The following is a 25,771-nucleotide window of genomic DNA, read 5'->3' on the forward strand; positions in this document are numbered from 1 at the left end:
AATGGTTGACAGCATTCTCAATCCCAATTAAGTAACATCATTAAACCCAACAAATATTCATTTAAAGTAACATGATGAGATCAACAGGATAATCCAAGAACTAGATACTCAAGATGTCCATAACCGGGGACACGGCAAATCATGATTAGTTTGTACACTCTACAGAGGTTTGCGCACTTTTCCCCACATGACTCGATCGCCTCCGTTTGGTTTCTCGCACTACATGGTGTTTGAGAAACGGATGACCGAGACATAGTCTTTCAGAAGCGCTAGCACCTTACATGTGGGGTAGACCGTACCACCTACAACCCCTACATCTGCTAGTCCACCCCGTAAGAGTTCGCACAACTTAGTCAACTATGCCAGAGCCCATAGTAGCATGTGGCTGCACACGGAAGTTTCTAGTATGAATAATCTCATGATCCCTTTGAGCCTGGGTGGCGGTCCAAAGAAAACAGGCAAGTCCTGATAGACATCAGGTGCCTCAATCCACCCAGATGTGTGTTTAAGTTGCCACCTTAGATAAACCATTAAAATTATCAACTCACATCTGTCATGGATATCACTCACCCAATCCACGTCTACTAGCATAGCATGGCATAATAAGCAAACGTAGAAGTAACTCCCAAAGGTTTGATAATAAACAGGTAATAGGTACTACCTCATCTACTTCCCATCCCACAATTTAGTTAGATCCTAATCATGCAATGTGAGAGGATTGATCTAATGCAATAAAACATGGGTTGTAGAAAAGGTATGATCAAAGTGTGAACTTGCCTGCAATGTTGATGAAGATGATTCGCACTCAAAACTCTTGATAGCTCTACTCATCACACTCCGGTCAATCTATCGTAATCAAGCAATAGTAACCACACATAAGCAATCACTCAAAAGATCAGGAAGAACAAAGAAGACGATTCGGAAAACATCAAAACCAAGAAAATAGCTCTTGCAACATAAAACAATTTCTAACAGTACCAAAATTATGTGAATTTGGCCTTATTAGAATGTTTAGGTCAAGAGCTTCGATTTGCAAAAGGAATCAACTCAAACGGAGCTACGAAACTCAAGTTATGATCAAACGAAGTTTGAATTCAAATCTGCTCTAATTCAAATTTTAAACTTTTCAAAAACATGTTTGAGTTGGATTACTGGATAGAGGAGATCATAACTAAGAAGTGGGCGTTGGTTTCGTTGGATTTGGACTAACGAGTAAAAAGTTGTGCTTGTTTGAAGTTCAGGGACTAAACTGTAAATAAAGTCATCACAGATAGGTCCCTGGCCGAAACAGAATCTAAACTAAGAACGTTCGCTGAGTAGTACTAGGGAACGAATACGTTCGCTAAGAACTACTAAACAGGAAACGTTTACTAACTAACTAGATCTAAAAAGAAAACCAGATCGTTTTTTTTTGAGAAAAAAAATGAACACAAAACATAACAACGAAAAAAAAACCGGGGTGAACCAGGCAGCGGTTTTACCGGTTCGGTGGTTTGCGAACCATCGAGATCCGGCGAGATCCCGACAGTGGCGAGGTCGATGGCGGAGTAGAGATCGCCGGCGGCGACTGCTCCGGTGGACTCCGGCTGCGAGGCGAGGGGCGAACGGCGGTGGCTCCGGGCGCGGCTGCAGGCGGCGAAGACGGTGGCGGTAGCGGCGTGCAGCGGCAGCAGCGGCGAGGCAGCGTGCAGCGGTAGCAGCGGCGAGGCGGTGATGCAGCGACGAGGCGGCGGCACAGATCCGGCGGGATGCGGCGGGGCGCGACGAACGAGGGGAGAGAGGCGGCGCCCGGGTGCCGCGCTATTTAAGGAGGCGGGGCGGCTCCGTGGCGTGGGCGAGGGGCCGGCCGGAGCCGTGTCGGCGCCGGACTCCAGTGGAGTCCCGGTCGGCCACGACGGGGAAGGCGGCGCGGCTGGGCTGGGCCTGGCTGGCTAGCTGGGCCGGCCCAGTCGGGGAGAATTTTTTTTCAAACATTTTTTTTCAGAGAACTAAAATACTAAAAACAAAATAAATAAAAAATAGTATATGGGCATATAATATATCAAAATTTTTAGAAAAAGATTTTCTACAACATGAACATTTTTCTAGCATTAAATAAAATACACACAAAATCAGATAAATCAAAGAGTGCTACTGGTCTATTAAAATCAAACCAAAATCATTTTAAAAATATACCAAAATGATTTCAAATTAATTTTCCTCCAATTTTCTAATGTAGGGAATCATGTTACCCTATTTTCCATATATTTTATTTTTGGAGAAAAATAATTTGAATAAAACTCAAATAAATCCAAATTGAAAATTAATTCCAAAAGGACTTGAAATTGATCCTTTGAAACTCCCAACTCATATTTCTATATTTGAAGAAGTCATTTTATCTTCTCTCATGAAAATCATTGAGTTGCATAAAGTTCCAGATTTGGAAATATTTTCCAAATGAAATTCAAATATTTTCAACACCCCTTGTCATTTAAATAAATGGAAGAAGTCATGTCATCTTCTCTCCAGGGTTTCGTGATGAAAAGTATTTGAATTCATGGTGAGCAGAAAGCAAATATGAAAGTTTGGAAAAGTCCTTTTATTCCCTCTCATTTAACTTTCAAAAGTTTCGAATTCACTCACTTTCAGACAATCAATCAAACAATCAATCAAATCTATCTATTTGTTTATAACATTCCAAAATTTAGAATTTTGGGATGTTACAAACCTACCACCCTTAAATGAATCTCGTCCTCGAGATTCGGTGAGGCTAGAAAGAAATAGGTTAGGGTTTGGGGTCTCCTCAAAATCCATCGATCGTCTCCGGGGTCTGGGGTGCTACCACCCTTAGAAGCTTGGTTATGGTTCTATCAAAACTCATATACTCCATCCTTATTCTTGACAGTGTCGGTCTTCTTAGATCCTCGGGATAATTCCTTATCCGGCTCTTCCGGTAATGGCATAACCTTACCACAATTTTTCTATCCTTTCATCTTGGTAAGGTTCTTCCGAGATTGGGTCTTCTTAGCTGATGGGTCTGGCGCCAAAACTAAACAACTATCGATATCTCATGGTGGTCAACAATTTATGGTTTCTCCTGCAGGAAATGGGTCTGGGTTGATCCTCACCGTATAACCTACGGTTGGCAAAGCTGCCTTCTACAAGGGAAAAATACTTATACCATTCTAAGGTTTAAACAAGGTTTTGATCGTCGTCTCTCCACTATAGGTAAGTCACTCAGATTTACCATCCCATATAGCAAGGCGAATAATAAGAGTAAGTCGGTATGGTGATCAATCCATCCCGCACCCAAATCATTACCTTGTATACAGTTTTGCGAATCTCGCATTCTAACACTCGGTCATCCTCACAAGCATTGCAGAATTTCTCTCGTCGACGAACCAAGTTCGAAAAAATCCACTGATTCTGCAAGCCAGACAAACATCTATCGTTTCTTCACAACTCTCAGGTTTTGCATTACTCCTATAAGATCGTCTGTCGACAAAGGTATATCCACTTCCAGGGTTTTTCCTTCAGCAAGAATGTGCTTCCTTCTTGGCAGGTCCTGGGGCCTGTGGGTTATGGCCCATCTCATCACTTGTAGTCCTTGAACTTATCATCGGGCAACTGATCATTATTCCAACTTCCAACTTCCTAGTATTCTTAAATCCATCCAATTGTACAATCTTCCTTCCTTCTATTGGCACCAAACTAGGACATGATTACTCAGACTCATCATGGAATTTCCATTGATCCATATTTCCAACATCATACCTCCTTTATATCCAATAGTACTTCATCTCTTCATCCTCGTGGGATATCCCTCATACCGAGATAAAAACTTATACTTATGAAGTCCATATTCCACTTCGTGGAACATCATTATCCTTTCCGCGGGCAAGCGTCCTTACATGGGAATATTGGCCATCTCTGCATGGCACTTCTTCAACTGGGAAACATGAAACACATCATGAACTCCTGACAGTCCTTCGGGTAACTCCAACTTGTAGGCCACTTCTCCCATACGCTCCAAAACTCGGTATGGTCCTACAAATCTCGGGGCTAACTGTCCCTTAACTCCAAATCGTTTAACTCCTCGCAGAGGGTCACACGAAGACATGCTCTATCTCCAATTTCATAGACTACATCCTTGCGTTTTTGAGTCTACATAACTCTTCTGCCTGGACTGAGCTACCTTCAGTCTATCTCGAATCAACTTAATATTCTCGTCTGACTCCTTGGTCACATTTGGTCCAAACAACTGACGGTCTCCAACTTCATCCCACATACTCTTGGGGCATCACACATATCGAGACAAAACTCGTATTCATTTTGTCCAAAATCCACGCGGTGGAGTATCTTTATCCTTTCCAGGGGTTAAAGGTTCTTACAGGGTACTACCACCCTTAAAATGCACAAATCTTCCATAGACCATATTTCTCTTATCCTCAAAATGGTCAAAATTCTTCTTCATAGAGTAACAACTCATAAAATCCATATCTTTACCAACGATGCTAACTTTATTCACTCTCAATTAATTACAATCTCTCGCTTTTCCATCACATGTCCCAACTCAACACCTCAATATAAAAGAAAAATGTTCTCACTTCTACTACTCCATTTCTTTTGTTGCAAACTCAACTATCTAGCACAAGTTTCCTTCTCCTTAGGGCATTCTCTGGCAAAGTGCCCTGCTCCATTACAACTAAAACATATTACTTCTGACAAGTATCGAGGTTTCCTTTTTGGGCAACTGTTCAGGTAGTGCCCTGACTCCTTGCACCTGTAACAGGTGATATGACTCAGGTCCCTCCTGGAATCCAATCTGCTTCTCTTCCTGGACCTTTCCATTCCAATTAGGGCTTCTATTTCCTGTGGGTCATACTCTACTTCCTCTGTCGGGAATTCTACTAGATCCCCATTCATACAATTCTGGAAGATGTGTCCTTCTTCTCCACATGAATAGCAAGACTTGGTGTAGGGTTTAATTGGTTCCTCTTTGGGTGTGTCCTCCACCTCGTCCTTCATCGCAGGTTCTTTTAAAATTCCCATAAGGGCTCCTTTCATTGCTTCTTTTTTCTGCTGGATGTTTTCTTGTACCATGGTGTAAAGGTGACACTGTGCAGGGTAGTGGGTAGTCCCTTCACACAAGAAACAAGTGATCTGCCTAGTTGGGCATTCTTCAGCTGGGTGACTTCCTTCACAATTAGAGCATTCATCCTTGTGTTCTTTATGGTTGTGTCCTATTTCTCCACAAAGCTTGCATGCATAAGTTTTCTTCATATCCTTTCCATAAGGCTTCAATTTCTGGGACACAAACTGAGACTTTAGCAAAGTTAACTTAAATTCCTTCCAAGTGGTTACTCCTTGCCATCCATTGATGGTTTGGTACATCCTCCCCCAAGTAGCAGCACCTCTTTCAAAGCACTAAAGAGCATGCTGGGTCATATCATGTCCAACTATAGGGTTATTCTCCAAGTGATCCTCCATGTTCTGAATCCATCGGTCGGTCTCCAATTGACTCATTGGTCCCGAAAATACAAGCTCATCTCCATTCATCCTCTATTGGGTCCATGGGTTTGGGGTGAGATAAGAGACATAGAGAGGGATGCACACAATACAAACAATGGTTTTGAAAGGACAGGTTTTATTGTGGCTGTCGAAAAAAAACATCAAACAAATGACAGCTCACAAACGTCGCATCTAACGTAGGTACAAAACAGGGGTTTGGTCTGCTAAGGTCAATGTCGCCAAACTCTTCAAGTCTTGGTCATGTCTCCGATGGCTTCTTCCGATCATGCTTGTCTTTCTCAAGTTCTTTTGCCAGCTCAATCTCTGTTGATGTGAAATCTCTCGTGACATCCTTTAATACTCCGGAGTTGTATTTCAAACTTCTAGGTTTCAACATCCTTGGCATGAACCATGGTCTAGTTCCTGACGAATCTCTGGTTTCTCGAGGTTTTGCTCCTCCAGCTTGGCTACTTCAACTTCAGGATCCTGAGTTCCTCATGAAATACTTCCTTGTCTAATACGACTTCCTGGAGCTCCATTTTAAACTTCTTGATGTACTACTCCAGATCCTGGTGATACACCGGCTAGGGCTAAAACTTCATCTTATGATAGGTGCTCCATCAGCCTTCTACCATTTAATCCTTCCATGCATATGCATGCTTAACTCAACATGGTGACAATAGCATTAGCGGGGGATGACATTATGGATAGCCGTGGTTGTTCTCTTGTCATTTCCATGAGCTATCTCTCCATAGTTGATATCTCCTGCCTTAGGGTCTTCTTTGACAAAACTTCGAGTTCTCATACTCCTTGTTTCAGTCTTTCTCCGATACACCTTGATCTCGGGTATTGACAACTTCCATTGTCTGCCAAGTTCCATAAGGTAGCATTCCTAGGTCATACAAATCTGGGAATTCTTCAGAGCCTTCAAATTCTACTTGTCTTCAGAGTCTTCACAGTTGTAGTTTCCATTATCACAATGTATGGTAAAATCCTCTTCATTCTGAATGGTCTTACTTGTCTGATATCCTGTACTTCTTGGAGTGGTCTCATCAGTCGAATCTTCGAGTGGTCAAAAGGGAAAGGGGGTATGGTTTCACTAAAGGGAAATTTGAATAAACTCAGAAGAGAAGAGAGGTAAAAGATCTTTTTGAAAGGGAAAGTTGTAGAGAAAAATCTTTGCTATGGGCTTGCCAGTTTCTAGGGTCACGTTCTACAGTCAACATGTGCTCTGATACCATCTTGTAGCGACCTGACCCGAATGGATCAAGTCTCTGTGCTTAAGTGTCATCCCTGGATCGGTATGCTGACACACACGGTACTCGAAGGATTTATAACAGAGGTAAATCACATGTATAAAGTAACGTAAATACTATTACCTCAATCCATATAGCGGAAGCAACAAGGTTGTGGATTCCCATCAACACTAACGGCAAAGTTGAGTGTAGAAATCGTAACCCTAACGTATCACTTACTCGTCGTAAGATAATCCTGCAACATGAGACGTTGCAGCCCGAAATGGGTCAGTACATTGAATGTACTGGCAAATTCACACCATAGAGAATGATGAATAAAGACTATCACTACATGCATATTTGGCTGGTGGAAAAGCTCTATGGTTATAGGGTTTTTGCGTAAAGCCAATTTTTCACTACTGCAAAAGGATAAGATTAATTACTATCATGGTTGTTGTTGAACATTGAGAATGGTTGACAGCATTCTCAATCCCAATTAAGTAACATCATTAAACCCAACAAATATTCATTTAAAGTAACGTGATGAGATCAACAGGATAATCCAAGAACTAGATACTCAAGATGTCCATAACCGGGGACACGACTAATCATGATTAGTTTGTACACTCTACAGAGGTTTGCGCACTTTTCCCCACATGACTCGATCGCCTCCGTTTGGTTTCTCGCACTACATGGTGTTTGAGAAACGGATGACCGAGACATAGTCTTTCAGAAGCGCTAGCACCTTACATGTGGGGTAGACCGTACCACCTACAACCCCTACATCTGCTAGTCCACCCCGTAAGAGTTCGCACAACTTAGTCAACTATGCCAGAGCCCATAGTAGCATGTGGCTGCACACGGAAGTTTCTAGTATGAATAATCTCATGATCCCTTTGAGCCTGGGTGGCGGTCCAAAGAAAACAGGCAAGTCCTGATAGACATCAGGTGCCTCAATCCACCCAGATGTGTGTTTAAGTTGCCACCTTAGATAAACCATTAAAATTATCAACTCACATCTGTCATGGATATCACTCACCCAATCCACGTCTACTAGCATAGCATGGCATAATAAGCAAACGTAGAAGTAACTCCCAAAGGTTTGATAATAAACAGGTAATAGGTACTACCTCATCTACTTCCCATCCCACAATTTAGTTAGATCCTAATCATGCAATGTGAGAGGATTGATCTAATGCAATAAAACATGGGTTGTAGAAAAGGTATGATCAAAGTGTGAACTTGCCTGCAATGTTGATGAAGATGATTCGCACTCAAAACTCTTGATAGCTCTACTCGTCACACTCCGGTCAATCTATCGTAATCAAGCAATAGTAACCACACATAAGCAATCACTCAAAAGATCGGGAAGAACGAAGAAGACGATTCGAAAAACATCAAAACCAAGCAAATAGCTCTTGCAACATAAAACAATTTCTAACAGTACCAAAATTATGTGAATTTGGCCTTATTAGAATGTTTAGGTCAAGAGCTTCGATTTGCAAAAAGAATCAACTCAAACGGAGCTACGAAACTCAAGTTATGATCAAACGAAGTTTGAATTCAAATCTGCTCTAATTCAAATTTTAAACCTTTCAAAAACATGTTTGAGTTGGATTACTGGATAGAGGAGATCATAACGAAGAAGTGGGCGTTGGTTTCGTTGGATTTGGACTAACGAGTAAAAAGTTGTGCTTGTTTGAAGTTCAGGGACTAAACTGTAAATAAAGTCATCACAGATAGGTCCCTGGCCGAAACAGAATCTAAACTAAGAACGTTCGCTGAGTAGTACTAGGGAACGAATACGTTCGCTAAGAACTACTAAACAGAAAACGTTTACTAACTAACTAGATCTGAAAAGAAAACCAGATCGTTTTTTTTTGAGAAAAAAAAACGAACACAAAACATAACAACGAAAAAAAACTGGGGTGAACCAGGCAGCGGTTTTACCGGTTCGGTGGTTTGCGAACCGTCGAGATCCGGCGAGATCCCGACAATGGCGGGGTCGATGGCGGAGCAGAGATCGCCGGCGGCGACTGCTCTGGTGGACTCCAGCTGCGAGGCGAGGGGCGAACGGCGGTGGCTCCGGGCGCGGCTGCAGGCGGCGAAGACGGTGGCGGTGGCGGCGTGCAGCGGCAGCAGCGGCGAGGCAACGTGCAGCGGTAGCAGCGGCGAGGCGGTGATGCAGCGACGAGGCGGCGGCACAGATCCGGCGGGATGCGGCGGGGCGCGGCGAACGAGGGGAGAGAGGCGGCGCCCGGGTGCCGCGCTATTTAAGGAGGCGGGGCGGCTCCGTGGCGTGGGCGAGGGGCCGGCCGGAGCCGTGTCGGCGCCAGACTCCGGTGGAGTCCCTGTCGGCCACGACGGGGAAGGCGGCGCGGCTGGGCTGGGCCTGGCTGGCTAGCTGGGCCGGCCTAGTCGGGGAGAAGTTTTTTTTTAAACATTTTTTTTCAGAGAACTAAAATACTAAAAACAAAATAAATAAAAAATATTATATAGGCATATAATATATCAAAATTTTCAGAAAAAGATTTTCTACGACATGAACATTTTTCTAGCATTAAATAAAATACACACAAAATCAGATAAATCAAAGAGTGCTACTGGTCTATTAAAATCCAACCAAAATCATTTTAAAAAAATATACCAAAATGATTTCAAATTAATTTTCCTCCAATTTTCTAATGTAGGGAATCATGTTACCCTATTTTCCATATATTTTATTTTTGGAGAAAAATAATTTGAATAAAACTCAAATAAATCCAAATTGAAAATTAATTCCAAAAGGACTTGAAATTGATCCTTTGAAACTCCCAACTCATATTTCTATATTTGAAGAAGTCATTTTATCTTCTCTCATGAAAATCATTGAGTTGCATAAAGTTCCAGATTTGGAAATATTTTCCAAATGAAATTCAAATATTTTCAACACCCCTTGTCATTTAAATAAATGGAAGAAGTCATGTCATCTTCTCTCCAGGGTTTCATGATGAAAAGTATTTGAATTCATGGTGAGCAGAAAGCAAATATGAAAGTTTGGGAAAGTCCTTTTATTCCCTCTCATTTAACTTTCAAAAGTTTCGAATTCACTCACTTTCAGACAATCAATCAAACAATCAATCAAATCTATCTATTTGTTTATAACATTCCAAAATTTAGAATTTTGGGATGTTACACTTAGCATCACCCTTTAATGAGAACGGAAATATTTTAAGGATATAGAAGTAACGAGTTCTCTCATCTTTAGTGAACAGTGTGGCTATATCATTCAGTTTAGTAAGATGTGCCACAACAGTTTCAAATTCATAACCATGAAAAGGATTAGATTCAACAAAAGTAATTATATCAGGATCAACAGAGAATTCGTAATCCTTATCAGTAACACATATAGGTGAAGTAGCAAAAGCAGGGTCAGGTTTCATTCTAGCATTTAGAGATTGCTTATTCCATTTAGCTAATAACCTTTTGAGTTCATATCTATCTTGGCAAGCTAAAATAGCTAAATAATATTCTTGATCAAAAACATAATCCTTAGGAATAACAAGTGATTCTTCATCATCACTTTCATCAGTATTATCAGATTCAATATTTTCAATCTCTCTAGCCCTAGCAAGTTGTTCATCAAGAAATTCCCCAAGTGGCACAGTAGTATCAAGCATAGAGGTAGTTTCATCATAAGCATCATGCATAGCAGAAGTGGCACCATCAATAACATGCGACATATCAGAACGAATAGCAGAAGCAGGTTTAGGTGTCGCAAGCTTACTCAAAACAGAAGGTGAATCAAGTGCAGAGCTAGATGGCAGTTCCTTACCTCCCCTCGTAGTTGAGGGATAAATCGTGGTTCTTGGATCTTTCAAGTTCTTCATAATGATAAGCAGATATATATCCCAAGTGACTCAAAGAATAGAGCTATGCTCCCCGACAACGACGCCAGAAAATAGTCTTGATAACCCACAAGTATAGGGGATCACAACAGTTTTGGAGGGTAGAGTATTCAACCCAAATTTATTGATTCGACACAAGGGGAGCTGATAGAGGCGAAGGTGTCCCGATGTTTCGATGAGATGGTGGCTATCATTTCTGTGGGAGTCGACCTTGATGATCCGACTACGAACGTGCGAGACGTCGCGCCTTAGCAATCGCTAAACCAACTTCCGAGGGGTTATTGACCACGCTGGAGCACGATCAACCTGACCACGAGGGTCTGTTTCCTGCGAGCAAACGAAGAAGAAGCAAGAAACTGAGATTGCAATCTGGATATTGCGAATATAAGATGAAAACTTTATTGATCAAGGTGGGGTTCTGTGACGTCTTGGTCTGGTCGTTGGACACAAACGAAGTACCGAAGTTGCAGCTATGGAGAACTTTTAATCTAAACAAAACCCAAAGTCTAAACGACGCCCTAAGGGCTGTATATATGGAGCAAGAGGGGGGAATTTCGTGGCCCTTGGAAGAGGGGTCCGAAACCAACCCTAACTCTTGTTTCCCCACACATACGGACTCTAAGAATAGCCTATACTTAAGTATTTCGAAAATACATGGGCCTGGCCCAATAATAAGGTGACGCAGCACCTAAAATAGCCTCTGGACGAAATTTATGAAGTGGCATCTTGTATATTTCGTCCAAGGATTCATGCACTCCTTATGGTGGCTTCAAAGTCCTGAAATCATCACTTGTAACTCCGTTCTGGATCCCCTTGCGCATGCCATCATCTCCACGCTTGAACTTGTTCCAAGGTTCATCTTTCTTGTCCAAGCTAGGCCCTTCATTTGTAAGCAAGACAAATGTATCCAATTTAGGCAGCATCATATTCTTATGAACATTAGAATCGTTACCAAGAAACGAAAGTACCTGATAATTCAATTGGCATGCGCGAGCTCTAGTAATTGGTCCAGTATGTATAGCAGTAGGGGCTGTGGGTGTAACAATGGTATTGATGTCCTCATCATCCTCCCCTTCTTGAAATGAAGTCGTCCTCGATGAAAGTTCATCGTCCTCACCCAAATAAGGCTTGAAATCTGCAATGTTAAAAGTGGGACTAACCCCAAAATCTGCAGGCAGCTCAAGTTTATATGCATTATCATTTATTCTCTCCAACACCTTAAAAGGACCATCAGCACGTGGCATTAGCTTTGATTTGCACAAATTAGGAAATCTATCCTTACGCAAATGTAACCAAACAAGATCTCCAGGTGCAAACACAACATGTTTTCTACCCTTATCTCCAGCAAGTTTATATTTAGAATTCATATGCTCAATGTTTTCCTTAGTTAACTCATGCATTTTTAAAATCAATTCAGCACGTTATTTAGCATTAAAATTAACCTTCTCCGAAGATGGAAGAGGCAACAAAATCAATAGGTGCACGAGGTAGGAAACCATACACAATTTCAAAAGGGCACATCTTAGTAGTAGAATGCAATGAACGATTATAAGCAAATTCAATATGAGGCAAGCATTCTTCCCACATTTTCTTGTTATTCTTTAAAACAGCCCTAAGCATAGTAGACAATGTTCTATTGACTACTTCAGTTTGTCCATCAGTTTGGGGGTGACAAATAGTACTAAAAAGCAGTTTAGTCCCCAACTTAGCCCATAAACATCTCCAAAAGTGGCTAAGAAATTTAGTATCACGATCTGAAACAATAGTATTTGGCACACCATGCAAGCGAATAATTTCACGAAAGAACAAATCAGCAACATTAACAGCATCATCGCTTTTATGACAAGGTATAAAGTGTGCCATTTTCGCGAACCTATCCACGACAACAAATATGCTATCCCTCCCCTTCTTTGTTCGAGGTAAACCTAAAACAAAGTCCATAGATATATCCTCCCAAGGAACACTAGGTACAGGCAAAGGCACATATAAACCATGAGGATTGAGTCGTGACTTAGCTTTTTGACATGTAGTGCATCGAGCAACAAAACGCTCAACATCCCGTCTCATCTTTGGCCAAAAGAAATGTGTAGCAAGTATATCCTCCATCTTCTTGACGCCGAAGTGTCCCCTTAATCCTCCTCCATGCGCCTCCTGCAACAACAAAAGACGAACAGAGCTAGCTGGAATGCATAGCTTGTTAGCACGAAACACAAATCCATTGTTAAGAACGAACTTGTTCCAAGTTCTCCCTTCCTTACAATTCTGCAATACATCTTTAAATTCAGCATCATGCACATATTGATCTTTGATGGTCTCCAAACCAAATATTTTAAAGTCAAGTTGTGAAAGCATAGTATAACAACGAGACAATGCATCAGCAATAACATTTTCCTTACCCTTCTTGTGTTTAATCACATAAGGAAAAGTCTCAATGAATTCAACCCATTTAGCATGTCTACGGTTCGGTTTTGCTTGACTTTTAATGTGTTTCAAAGATTCATGATCAGAATGTATAACAAATTCCTTGGGCCATAAATAATGTTGCCATGTTTTTAAGGTTCGAACAAGAGCATATAATTCTTTGTCATAAGTAGAATAGTTCAGACTGGGCCCACTCAATTTTTCAGAAAAGTATGCAACAGGTTTGCCATCTTGTAATAACACACCTCCTAATCCAATTCCACTAGCATCACATTCAAGCTCAAAAGTCTTATTAAAATCAGGAAGTTGGAGTAAAGGAGCATGTGTCAACTTATCTTTCAATACCGTGAAGGCTTCTTCCTGTGCGGAACCCCAAACAAAAGGCACATCCTTCATTGTAAGCTCGTTTAGAGGTGCAGCAATGGTGCTAAAATCTCTCACAAAACGCCTATAGAAACCAGCGAGGCCAAGGAAACTCCTCACTTGTGTGACCGTTTTGGGCTGCGGCCAACTCTCAATAGCTTCAATCTAGGCTTCATCAACTTCAATTCCCTGTGGAGTAACAACATAGCCAAGAAAATATACTCGGTCGGTGCAAAAGGTGCACTTTCCAAGGTTACCAAACAAACGTGCATCATGTAGAGCAATAAAAACAGCACGTAAATGTTCCAAATGTTCCTCCAAATATTTGCTATAAATCAATATGTCATCAAAGTAAACTACCACAAATCGTCCCATGAAAGCACGTAAAACTTCGTTCATTAACCTCATGAAAGTACTAGGTGCATTAGTTAACCCAAAAGGCATGACTAACCACTCATATAATCCAAACTTAGTTTTAAATGTTGTTTTCCATTCATCTCCCAATTTCATACGAATTTGATGGTATCCACTACGCAAATCAACTTTGGAGAATATTGTAGAGCCACTCAATTCATCAAGCATATCATCTAGCCTAGGAATAGGATGACGATAATGAATAGTAATATTATTAATGCCTCTACAATCAACGCACATACATGACGTACCATCCTTTTTCGGCACTAAAATTATAGGAACAGCACAAGGACTAAGGGATTCGCGTATATAACCTTTGTCAAGCAGTTCTTGTACTTGACGCATAATCTCCTTCGTCTCCTCTGGATTGGTACGGTATGGTGCACGGTTGGGTAATGATGCACCGGGAATTAAATCAATTTGATGCTCAATCCCTCGAATAGGTGATAATCCCGGTGGCACGTCTTGTGGAAAGATGTCAGTGAACTCCTGCAAAATGTTAGTGACAGCAGGAGGCAAAGAGGAAGGCACGTCCTCGAATGAAAATAATGCCTCTTTGCACACAAAAGCATAGCAAACAGATTTGCTAAAATCTAAATCATCAATATCAGATTTGGTGGCAATTAAACATGCACTTTTCAATTTAATTTCAGAAGCAACACTAGATGGTTTATTATGAGGCTGCATTTGTTGCTCAAATTCTTTTGCCACAATCTGATTTTCACTTTTATTTTTCTCTTGTTTTGCTTTATTATCTCTATTAATATCATCTTTCAAAATGGAATCAGGAGTCATAGGAAGCAAAGTAATATTTTTATCCTTATGCACAAGAGTATACTGATTGTTTCTACCATGGTGTATAGAATTTTTATCAAATGGCCATGGTCTACCAAGTAATAAGGAACATGCTTGCATAGGTACCACATCACAATCAACATAATCAGCATATGTAGAGATACTAAAATGCACACGAACAGTACGTGTTACCTTAACCTTGCCACTGTTGTTGAACCATTGGATGTAGTAAGGATGTGGATGTGGTCTTGTGGTAAGAGATAGCTTCTCCACCATCTCCATGCTAGCCAAGTTATTGCAGCTCCCTCCATCTATGATGACGCGAACAGAACGTTCCTTCACAACTCCCTTTGTATGGAAAAATTATGCCTTTGATTTTGCTCAGCTTGTGTGACCTGCACACTCAAAACACGTTGAGAAACTAAACATTCATACCTGTCAGCATCTTCAGGAGCCATGTATTGTGTCTCATGATCAGAATCATCTCCACCGTGTTCTTCACGTGTAATAAGAGCCAAAGTCTCCTCATCATAGTCACTAGCTGACTCATACCCACCATCCTCAGTAGCAATCATCACACGCTGAGATTGGCATTCTCTCGCAAAATGTCCTCTTCCCTTACAACGATGACAAATAATATCACTTGTGTGCCCTGTTGATGCCATGGATGAAGAAGAGCTCTTCGCTGGTCCGGCAGGTGTGCTCTTGGCAGATAGTGGTTGTTGTGCCTGCTTTCTGGTATCACGGCTGGAGGTGGCACCTGATGGAGGTGCTGGTGGAGTGGAAGTAGAGGATGCACGTGGTGGCCATGATGAAGATCGACCTGCAGAAAAGTTAGTTCGCACCAATGCCTGTCGATCCGGCACTTCACGTTCAGCTTTACAAGCAAGATGGAATAAACGAGTGATATTAGTATACTCCTTATACTCTAGAATGATCTGAATCTCTCTATTCAATCCACCCATAAAACGTGCAAGCATAGCTTCATTCTCCTCAATAATACCACATCTAATCATGCCAGTTTGTAATTCCTGATAATATTCTTCTACAGAATTTTTTCCTTGTCTTAAACGCTGCAATTTTTGAAGTAATTCACGTCGATAATATGGTGGAACCCAACGAGTACGCATAGCAGTTTTCAAAGCATCCCAAGTAGTTGGAATAGGATATAATCTACAATTTTTAGACCACCAAACACATGCAAAGCTAGTGAAAGCACAAACAGCAGCAGGAACATATCTACCCTTAAATGGTGAAATATTCAATTTTAGTTTAGGAAGATGGTCGTGTACCTCAGGTGGTGGTGCAGCCCTACCGTTGCGATGATATGCATGAGGACGACCTGGTGGTGGTGGTACTGGTGGTTGCATGTAGTTCTGATTTTGGTCAACCTCATCCTCGTAATGGTCCTCCACCTCTGCAGTAGCAGCAGGAGCGGTCGAAGCATCAATAGCGGCACGAGAATTTTTCCCAGGGTCAATGGGAACGCGCTATGCTCGTCCCACTTGATTTGGAAAGCAACGTTGTTGTTGTTGTTGTTGTTGTTGTTGTAGAGGTGCGTTAGGGGCAGCCGGTGGTGGTGGTGGAAGACGCGTGAGCAATTCATTAAACTTGTTATCGAGCTTTGTTTCGAACGTCTTCTCCATGCCATCTATCTTCTCCATGGCCTCCTCAAATATGTTTAGCACATCCTGCACCTGTCCACTCATCATTTGCTGAAATTTATCATGCAACTCCTTATTCGTCATGTTCTCCCAGTCAGTCTCGTCGGCTTGTGATCCTGCCATGGTTAGCAGCAATAGACACACACAAGAATATGATCCTACAGAGTACTAATAAGGGGTGGTGGTGGATGTCACAAATCCGTCAAGCAAATCTCAAATTCTTACCAGTTCTTACCCAGCAGCAGGCGGTGATCGGCAACCGTCGTAGTCAAAACTCTCAAAGCTTGGATAGAGTGATTACCAGGGAGAGTCAAACGCACGACGTAGATGTATGTGGAGCTGGGAAGGCTTATAATATGGTAGCAAAAAGGGTCAGCAATAATCAATTCAGAGATGCAAAGTTGAATAAACGCTTAAGGACGGTACTGTGCTGGTCCTAGGCTAGACCGTACTAGAGACGCGAGCCTAGAACACGAACAAAATCATGGCGCGGCACGTAAACAAGGGAGGAGCACTCTCTGAATTTTTTTTCTTTTTTTTCACTTTTTTGCACTTTTTTCCTCTTTTTTTTGCTCCGCAACAAATTTTTTTCGAGAAAGTCTACAAATGGTCTAAAACTGCCTAGCCAGAATTTTCCAGACTTCGTTTTATTAAACTGGAACTATTTTTCTACTGCAGGTATCACGAAAGTTCGGGAGTCCTACTCTACCACGACTAGGATATGGCATTATATGGAAATCCAAGACAGAGTAACAAAATACTCGACTCGGTCTGGTGGCGGAGATGAATCTGGTGGAACTCAGACTGGTGGCGGTGATGAATCTGGTGGAACTCGGACTGGTGGCGGATATATGTTGTAGGTGGACTCGGATTAGCTTGATGGCGGCGGATAGGTGGTGGCGTATATTGACTCGGATTGGTGGTGAATATGTCGTGGTGGTATATGGCAGCGGCGATGAAGTTGGTGCAGTGGTGGTATACGGCAGCAACGATGATGATGATGATGATGCGATGGTGATATATGGCGGCGGCGACTTGAAAACCTGTGAACAGAACTCGAAACTCTAAAGGACAAGACGCTAAGACCAGCAACTTGACACGACGATGCAACCGCAAATTCAACAAAGTAAATACAAAAAATATTATGCAAAGGCTCAGATTGGTTCGGATAGCATGAACTAACCCTATTTTTTGGCTTTTTCGTGGACTATAGGTATGAACAACAGACTCGATCTAAACTACAAAAAAACCGTGAAATCTCACCGAGCAACCTGGAAATTTGATACCACTTGATAGAGGCAAAGGTGTCCCGTCTTTCGATGAGATGGTGGCGATCATTTTGGAGGAAGTCGACTTTGACGATCCGACTACGAACATGCAAGGACGTCGCGCCTTAGGAATCGCTAAACCAACTCCGAGAGGTTATTGACCACACCGGAGCACGATCAACCTGACCACGAAGGTATGTTTCCTACAGGCAAACGAAGAACAAGCAAGAAACTAAGATTGCAATCTAGATATTGCGAATATAAGAGGAAAGCTTTATTGATCAAGGTGGGGTTTTGTGACGCCTTTGTCTGGTCGTTGAACACAAACGAAGTACGCGAAGTTGCAGCTATGGCGAACTTTAATCTAAACAAAATCCCGAAGTCTAAACGACACCCTAAGGGCTGTATATATGGAGGAAGAGGGGGAATTTCATGGCCTTGGGAGGAGGTGTCCGAAACCAACCCTGACTCTTGTTTCCCTACACATAGGGACTCTAAAAACAGCCTATACTCAAGTAATTCGAAATTACATGGGCGTGGCCCAATAATAAGGTGACGCAGCACCTATAATAGCCTCTGGACGAAATTTATGAAGTGTCATCTTATATATTTCGTCCAAGGATTCACACACTCATTATGGTGGCTTCAAAGTCCTGCAATCATCACTTGTAACTCCGTTTTGATTCCCCTTGCGCATGCCATCATCTCCATGCTTGATCTTGCTCCAATGATCATCCTTCTTGTCCAAGCTAGGCCCTGCATTTGTAAGCAAGACAAATGTATCCAATTTAGGCAGCATCATATTCTCACGAACATTAGAATCATTACCAAGAAACGAAAGTACCTGGTAATTTAATTGGCGTGTGCGAGCTCTAGTAATTGGTCATGTATATTATCAGTAGGGGTAGTGGGTGTAACTTTGTTAGTGATGTCCTCATCAGCACCGGCGCCAGAAATTATCCCGGCAATGGCGCCAAAAATTCTTCCTGCTACTTCTTGAGCTTGCATTGGTTTTTCCCTTGAAGAGGAAAGGGTGATGCAGCAAAGTAGAGATAAGTATTTCCCTCAGTTAGAGAGCCAAGGTATCAATCCAGTAGGAGACAACGCACAAATCACCTAATACCTGCAGAAACAATCAAACACTTCCACCCAACGCGATAAAGGGGTTGTCAATCCCTTCACGGTCACTTGCAAAAGTGAGATTTGATAGAGATAGATAAAACTAAACAAAGGATATAGTAAATATTTTGGGTTTTTTTGGGTTTATAAATTGGAAAGTAAAAGATTGCAAAATAGTAGACCGGAAACTTATATGATGGAAAATAGACCCGGGGGCCATAGGTTTTACTAGAGTCTTCTCTCAAGATAGCAAATAATACGGTGGGTGAACAAATTACTGTCGAGCCATTGATAGAAAAGCGCAAAGTTATGACGATATCTAAGGCAATGATTATGAAATATAGGCATCACGTCCGTGTCAAGTAGACCGACTCCTGCCTGCATCTACTATTACTCCACACATTGACCGACTCTTGCCTGCATCTAGAATATTAAGTTCATGAAGAACAGAGTAACGCTTTAAGTAAGATGACATGATGCAGAGGAATAAACTCAAGTAATATGATGTAAACCCCATCTTTTTATCCTCGATGGCAACAATACAATACGTGCCTCGCCACCCCTACTATCACTGGGTGAGAACACCGCAAGATTGAACTCAAAGCTAAACACTTGTCCCATTGCAAGAAAAACCAATCTAGTTGACCAAACTAAACTGATAGTTCGAAGAGAATTACAAATATATCAAATCATGCATAAAAGAATTCAGAGAAGATTCAAATAATATTCATAGATAAGTTGATCCAAAATCCACAATTCATCGGATATCGACAAACGCACCACAAAAGAAGATTAGATCGGATAGATCTTCGAGAACATCGAGGAGAACATGGTATTGAGAATCAAAGAGAGAGAAGAAGCCATCTAGCTACTAGTTATGGACCCATAGGTGTGTGGTAAACTACTCACGCTTCATCGGAAGGGTAATAGATTTGATGTAGAAGCCCTCCTTGATCGAATCCCCCTCCGGCAGGATGCCGAAAAAGGCCCTAAGATTGGATCTCACGGGAACAGAAGGTTGCGGCGGTGGAAAATTGTTTTCGTGGATGCTTCTGGTGGTTTGGGAATATATGTGAATATATAGGAGGAAGATCTAAGTCACGGGGTCATCGAGGGGCCCACAAGGTAGGGGGCGCTCCCTACCCCCTGGGCGAGCCCTCCACCCTTGTGGCCGCCTCCTGGCTCTTCTAACTTGTGCTCCAAGTCTCCTGGGTGTCTTCTGGTCCAAGAAAAATCATCACGAAGGTTTTATTCCGTTTGGACTCCGTTTGGTACTCATTTTCTGTGAAGCTCAAAAACAAGGAAAAAACAGAAACTGGCATTGGGCTCTAGGTTAATAAGTTAGTCCCAAAAATAATATAAAATAGCATATTAATGCATATAAAACATCCAAAACAGATAATATAATAGCATGGGACAATAAAAAATTATAGATATGTTGGAAAATGAGGTTCTTCATTTTAAACAAAGGGGAGAGGACAATTTAAAAGATGCTTGGTATAGAATTTTCAGTGCTCATAATAGATCTATTTGTAAGTAATCTACTGTTGTTCTTCTTCGCAGTTTTTATGTGGGCATCACCACTTGGTATACATTCGCCCTTAATACGATTACCGATGGGAATTTCTTGTTGTGTCCATATTTGGATGCTTGTAATGATATGGGAGATCTAGTATGATGCGGAGCATCCTACGTTCATCTCCATGTACACCTTCATAGCACATCAAGCCCCAAGTGGACCTACCGGACTTAAGGTGAACCCCCTCCTCTTCAAGATTTACATGAATATCTATGGGACTTGGTCGCTACCTCACCACGGAACATTGTGCATCATTAGGTACGAGGGCGACCGCCGCCAAGCAGCTAGGGAGCTTCCCGGAGGCCAAGGAGAAGGACCCCAAGGCCACAAGGAAGAGGAAGGAGTGCACGAAGATCAACTCTGCACTTCCCAGGCGACCCCGTGCCCACGGCCCTCGAAGACCCCGTGCGCACGGGCGACACAGAGAGCTGGCGCCGGAGCACCCCGTGCGAATGGGCCTGTACCGTGCCCACGGGACCCCCGTGCGCACGGGCCCAACTTACCCCATGCGCACGGGCCCTACAGGATGGACGGATGTGATTGCTGTTTGGGCCTCCTCTTCACCCACCTCGTCCCTCACCTCCAGCCACCTATATATTCGGTACCTAGACCATTTGTTAGGGTTAGCAAAGGATATGACATGATCTATGTGAGCTTTGCTCCTTGTACCACTCCTCCTCTTGAGAGAGAGAGACCTCTCCATTGGAGATCAAGACCTCCTATGGAGAAGATCCCTAGTGGATAGATCAAGACCTCCTATGGAGAAGATCCCTAGTCGATAGATCCCCATCATAGGATCACCAAGACCTCATTCCTCATAGGATTGGGATGAACTAGTACCTTATATCTTTCCTTTGTTATCTTTGAATCATTGTATCTCTCTTTGTGTGATTGGATCTAGTCAATTGAGTGTTTTCCCTCTTGTGTTCATCTTATTCTTGGGGATTCCCCCTCCAATTTTGGTATCATGAGCCATGGTTTCTCACGAAATTGGAGCCCCCTTTTTGTTTTCTAGCCTAGTTTTGTTGTGTTCTTCCCCAATTTCGAAAATCCCCACCAAAAATAGCCCCAATTTTTTTTGTGATTTGTTGGTTTGGTGATGTTTTGTTGGATTTGATCCATGGACTTTCTTGGTTTCAAGTGGATCTAGCCCTCCACCATCTTTTCCCTACCTTCCATCCCCAAAATCTCCCCAATTTTGCCCAAGAAATCTCCAATTTCCGCCTCGAAATCGCAAAATTTCCACCCACCCCGTGCCCACGGACCCCAGACCCCGTGCGCACGGGCCCCCGAAAACTCTCTGGACACCCCGTGCCCACGGACCTGTACCATACGCACGGGACCCCGTGCCCACGGGCTCCTACCCCTGTGCGCACGACCCCCCCCCCCAGGACAGCCGCGAGTGCTTCACCGTTTTGCCCATAACTTCAACATCCGGAGTCCGATTTTCGCGTTCTTTAGCTCGTTGAGTAGCTATTGACATCCCCCATCCACCTAGATAGGCTCCAAAACCATTTGACTCCATCAAAGTTTTGACGTTTCGGCTTCTTTAACTAGTCCTTCCACCATATCATCCGTAAAACCCAACATAGCCTTCCGCAACCTAACCCATTTTGCTCCATTTAGCATTTGTGGTTGTTTGAGTGGTGACTTGAGTCTCCTAAGGTGTTTCGGCTACTTAGGGATGGTTGCTTCTTCATCATCCATCACCACCACTTCCACATTGCCACCTTCGCTACCACCATTTGACGTTTGCCCTTGAGATTTCGAGTTCGCGGTTTTTACCGTTTCCTAAGGTGTTTCGGCTACTTAGGGACGAGTCTTCATCATCTTGGTATCTACATCAAGAACACCGCCACTCACCATCTTCAAGGACGGTAACCTAGACGACACCATTATACAATCACCCTTGCAATTGCATTGATAACCCCTAGCCCATTTTGTGTCACTTGCCTATCGGGACTAGCCATTTGAGTATTGCCGGCAACGTTACTTGTGCACATTAGTGATCTACACCTCCCATTGCATACATACCATATCATATCGGTATCATATCATCCCTTGTGCCTCAAGTTTGTTCCCGCATATACACAATCGCTATCTTGGTTTGTGCATTTCGCAAAGTGGCCATATACAAAAAAGGAGAGGGAGAGAATAAGCTTTTAAGCAAAAGAAAAGAGAGCAAAGAGCTTGTAAGCAAGTGCCATAGCATCATACCACATTGTACATAAGATTATCATATCCGATCATCTTGGATCATCTTGAGAAGAACAACGTGAACATCATACATATAGCATACTTGGGATAGAAAGCTCATACATTTTGCATCTTATAGGTTGTGCACAAGTGTCGTATCCGCCTATTGAGAAATCGTGCTAGCGTCTCTCTTCAGTTGTGCAACACGAGCGTTTTCCGTGGATTCCACATTTTGTGCTCATTCCTTGGTTGCACGACCCCATTTATCTATCTGTGTGTGTGTGTGTGTGTTTCCGTGTGCCACATATTGCTATTGGTCTACTTGTTTCACTTGCGGATTTGTGAATCTTTTCCAACATTATTGACTCTTGCTAACATTTTGCATCAAATTTTTGTGCCACTATCCTCACCGAGCTCCACCATAAGCCTTATTTGTGTAGGTGTGAGAATTGACAAGATCCGGTACCAATTGTGCTATTTCCTTGATACATTATTGAGTGATCTTTGATCCATCCTCAACATTGGATAAGGTACATTGGTCTAGTTCTTTCCTTTCTTCCACTCATATTTGCGCGAGTCTTGTGATGGATAGGCAAGGCATTTCATCTCCGGTCTTCGACAACAACGACGGCGTGAACAACTACATCACCAAAGCGTCCATCTTCGATCTACAACGACAAATGCAAGGCACACAATCTACCTTGCGAGAGCGCCTCGACAACCTCGCCATCGACATACACCACTCCGAAGCAAGGAAAAGGGACTACATCGACACCAAGTTGGGCGAGCTAAAGGATCAACTATGAGACTTGGTGGCCGACTACAAGTCTTCTTCGCCCTCATCATCCTCAAGGCGGCGGTGAGCAAGTCGATCATCTTCGGAGCGCAAACTAGATACAAGCGCAAGTCATCCACGTCCACATCTCCATGGTGACCATCACCAACATCGTCATGAAGGACAAGACACCTCCAAGCATCATGTGCACAACGACGACGAACGACATCTACTACGAGCTCAAGCACGACAACGACATCATCAACATGAAGATGCTCAACATGCGCAAACGTACAAGTCCAAACAAGCCCTACTTCACGCCAAGTCCAAGCTTCATGAGCATAAGAGAAGATCGCGAGACGAGCACCACCAAGACGGAGCTACGGCTAGAACAACCACTTCGGCATCTTCGCCAAGTGCTATCAAGGCATCTTCTCCTTTGGATGTATGGCATCTTCGCCTACTTCCCATGAGTACGCCTACATTGACTTCATCAAGTCCAAGGCGACCACCTACAAGTGAGGGCGACACTTCCATCTTCGGAAGCCCCTTAAGGAAGATGGCCGAGCATGGGAATTTCCCTTCGGCCATGGAGACAAGCTATGAGATGCCACATCATATGGACCTCCTACAACAAGACGGTGACAAGAAGGTCGAGCTAGGGCCATCCCCTTCAACCACGACGACGAGCATGAACCTCTTCAACAACATGAAGATGGCGCCCATATTGGACTCATACTCCGAGTCAAGCTACGAGACCGCACATGAGACCTTATCTTTGGTCTTGGAGGAGAATGATGATGTGCCATCTTCGGCCTTCATCCACGGCTACGACCATGACATGATTGAGGATGGAGACATTTGCACCTACATCTCTCCGACACCCACATATAAAGAGATGCCCGAATTCCCATGTGAGGAGAGCCACCCCACCATGAGTGATATGAGTGACTCCACCATTTTTAACATTGAGTGCATTTCCTATGAGAGGATGACTGTGACCACCACTAGCCCCACACTCTGGAGAATATTGTAGAGCCACTCAATTCATCAAGCATATCATCTAGCCTAGGAATAGGATGACGATAATGAATAGTAATATTATTAATGCCTCTACAATCAACACACATACATGACGTACCATCCTTTTTCGGCACTAAATTTATAGGAACAACACAAGGACTAAGGGATTCGCGTATATAACATTTGTCGAGCAGTTCTTGTACTTGACGCATAATCTCCTTCGTCTCCTCTGGATTGGTACGGTATGGTGCACGGTTGGGTAATGATGCACCGGGAATTAAGTCAATTTGATGCTCAATCCCTCGAATAGGTGGTAATCCCGGTGGCACGTCTTGTGGAAAGACGTCAGCGAACTCCTGCAAAATGTTAGTGACAGCAGGAGGCAAAGAGGAAGGCACGTCCTCGAATGAAAATAATGCCTCTTTGCACACAAAAGCATAGCAAACAGATTTGATGAAATCTAAATCATCAATATCAGATTTGGTGGCAATTAAACATGCACTTTTCAATTTAATTTCAGAAGCAACACTAGATGGTTTATTATTAGGCTACATTTGTTGCTCAAATTCTTTTGCCACAATCTGATTTTCACTTTTATTTTTCTCCTGTTTTGCTTTATTAGCTCTATTAATATCATCTTTCAAAATGGAATCAGGAGTCATAGGAAGCAAAGTAATACTTTTATCCTTATGCACAAGAGTATACTGATTGTTTCTACCATGGTGTACAGAATTTTTATCAAATTGCCATGGTCTACCAAGTAATAAGAAACATGCTTGCATAGGTACCACATCACAATCAACATAATCAGCATATGTAGAGATACTAAAATGCACACGAACAGTACATGTTACCTTAATCTTGCCACTGTTGTTAAACCATTGGATGTAGTAAGGATGTGGATGTGGTCTTGTGGTGAGAAATAGCTTCTCCACCATCTCCATGCTAGCCAAGTTATTGCAGCTCCCTCCATCTATGATGACGCGAACAGAACGTTCCTTCACAACTCCCTCTATATGGAACAAATTATGCCTTTGATTTTGCTCAGCTTGTGTGACCTGCACACTCAAAACACGTTGAGAAACTAAACATTCATACCTGTCAGCATCTTCAGGAGCCTTGTATTGCGTCTCATGATCAGAATCATCTCCACCGTGTTCTTCACGTGTAATAAGAGCCAAAGTCTCCTCATCATAGTCACTAGCGGACTCATACCCACCATCCTCAGTAGCAATCATCACACGCTGAGATTTGCATTCTCTTGCAAAATGTCCTCTTCCCTTACAACAACGACAAATAATATCACTTTGTGTGCCCTGTTGATGCCATTGACGAAGAAGAGCTCTTCGCAGGTCCGGCAGGTGTGCTCTTGGTAGATAGTGGTTGTTGTGCCTGCTTTCTTATATCACGGCTGGAGGTGGCACCTGATGGAGGTGCTGGTGGAGTGGAAGTAGAGGATGCACGTGGTGTCCATGATGAAGATCGACCTGCAGAAAAGTTAGTTCGCGCCAATGCCTGTCGATCCTGCACTTCACGTTCAGC

Source organism: Triticum urartu, chromosome 2A, assembly GCF_056163025.1.
Source record: "Triticum urartu cultivar PI428250 chromosome 2A, HENAU_Tu73, whole genome shotgun sequence".
In the NCBI taxonomy this organism is placed as follows: domain Eukaryota; kingdom Viridiplantae; phylum Streptophyta; class Magnoliopsida; order Poales; family Poaceae; genus Triticum; species Triticum urartu.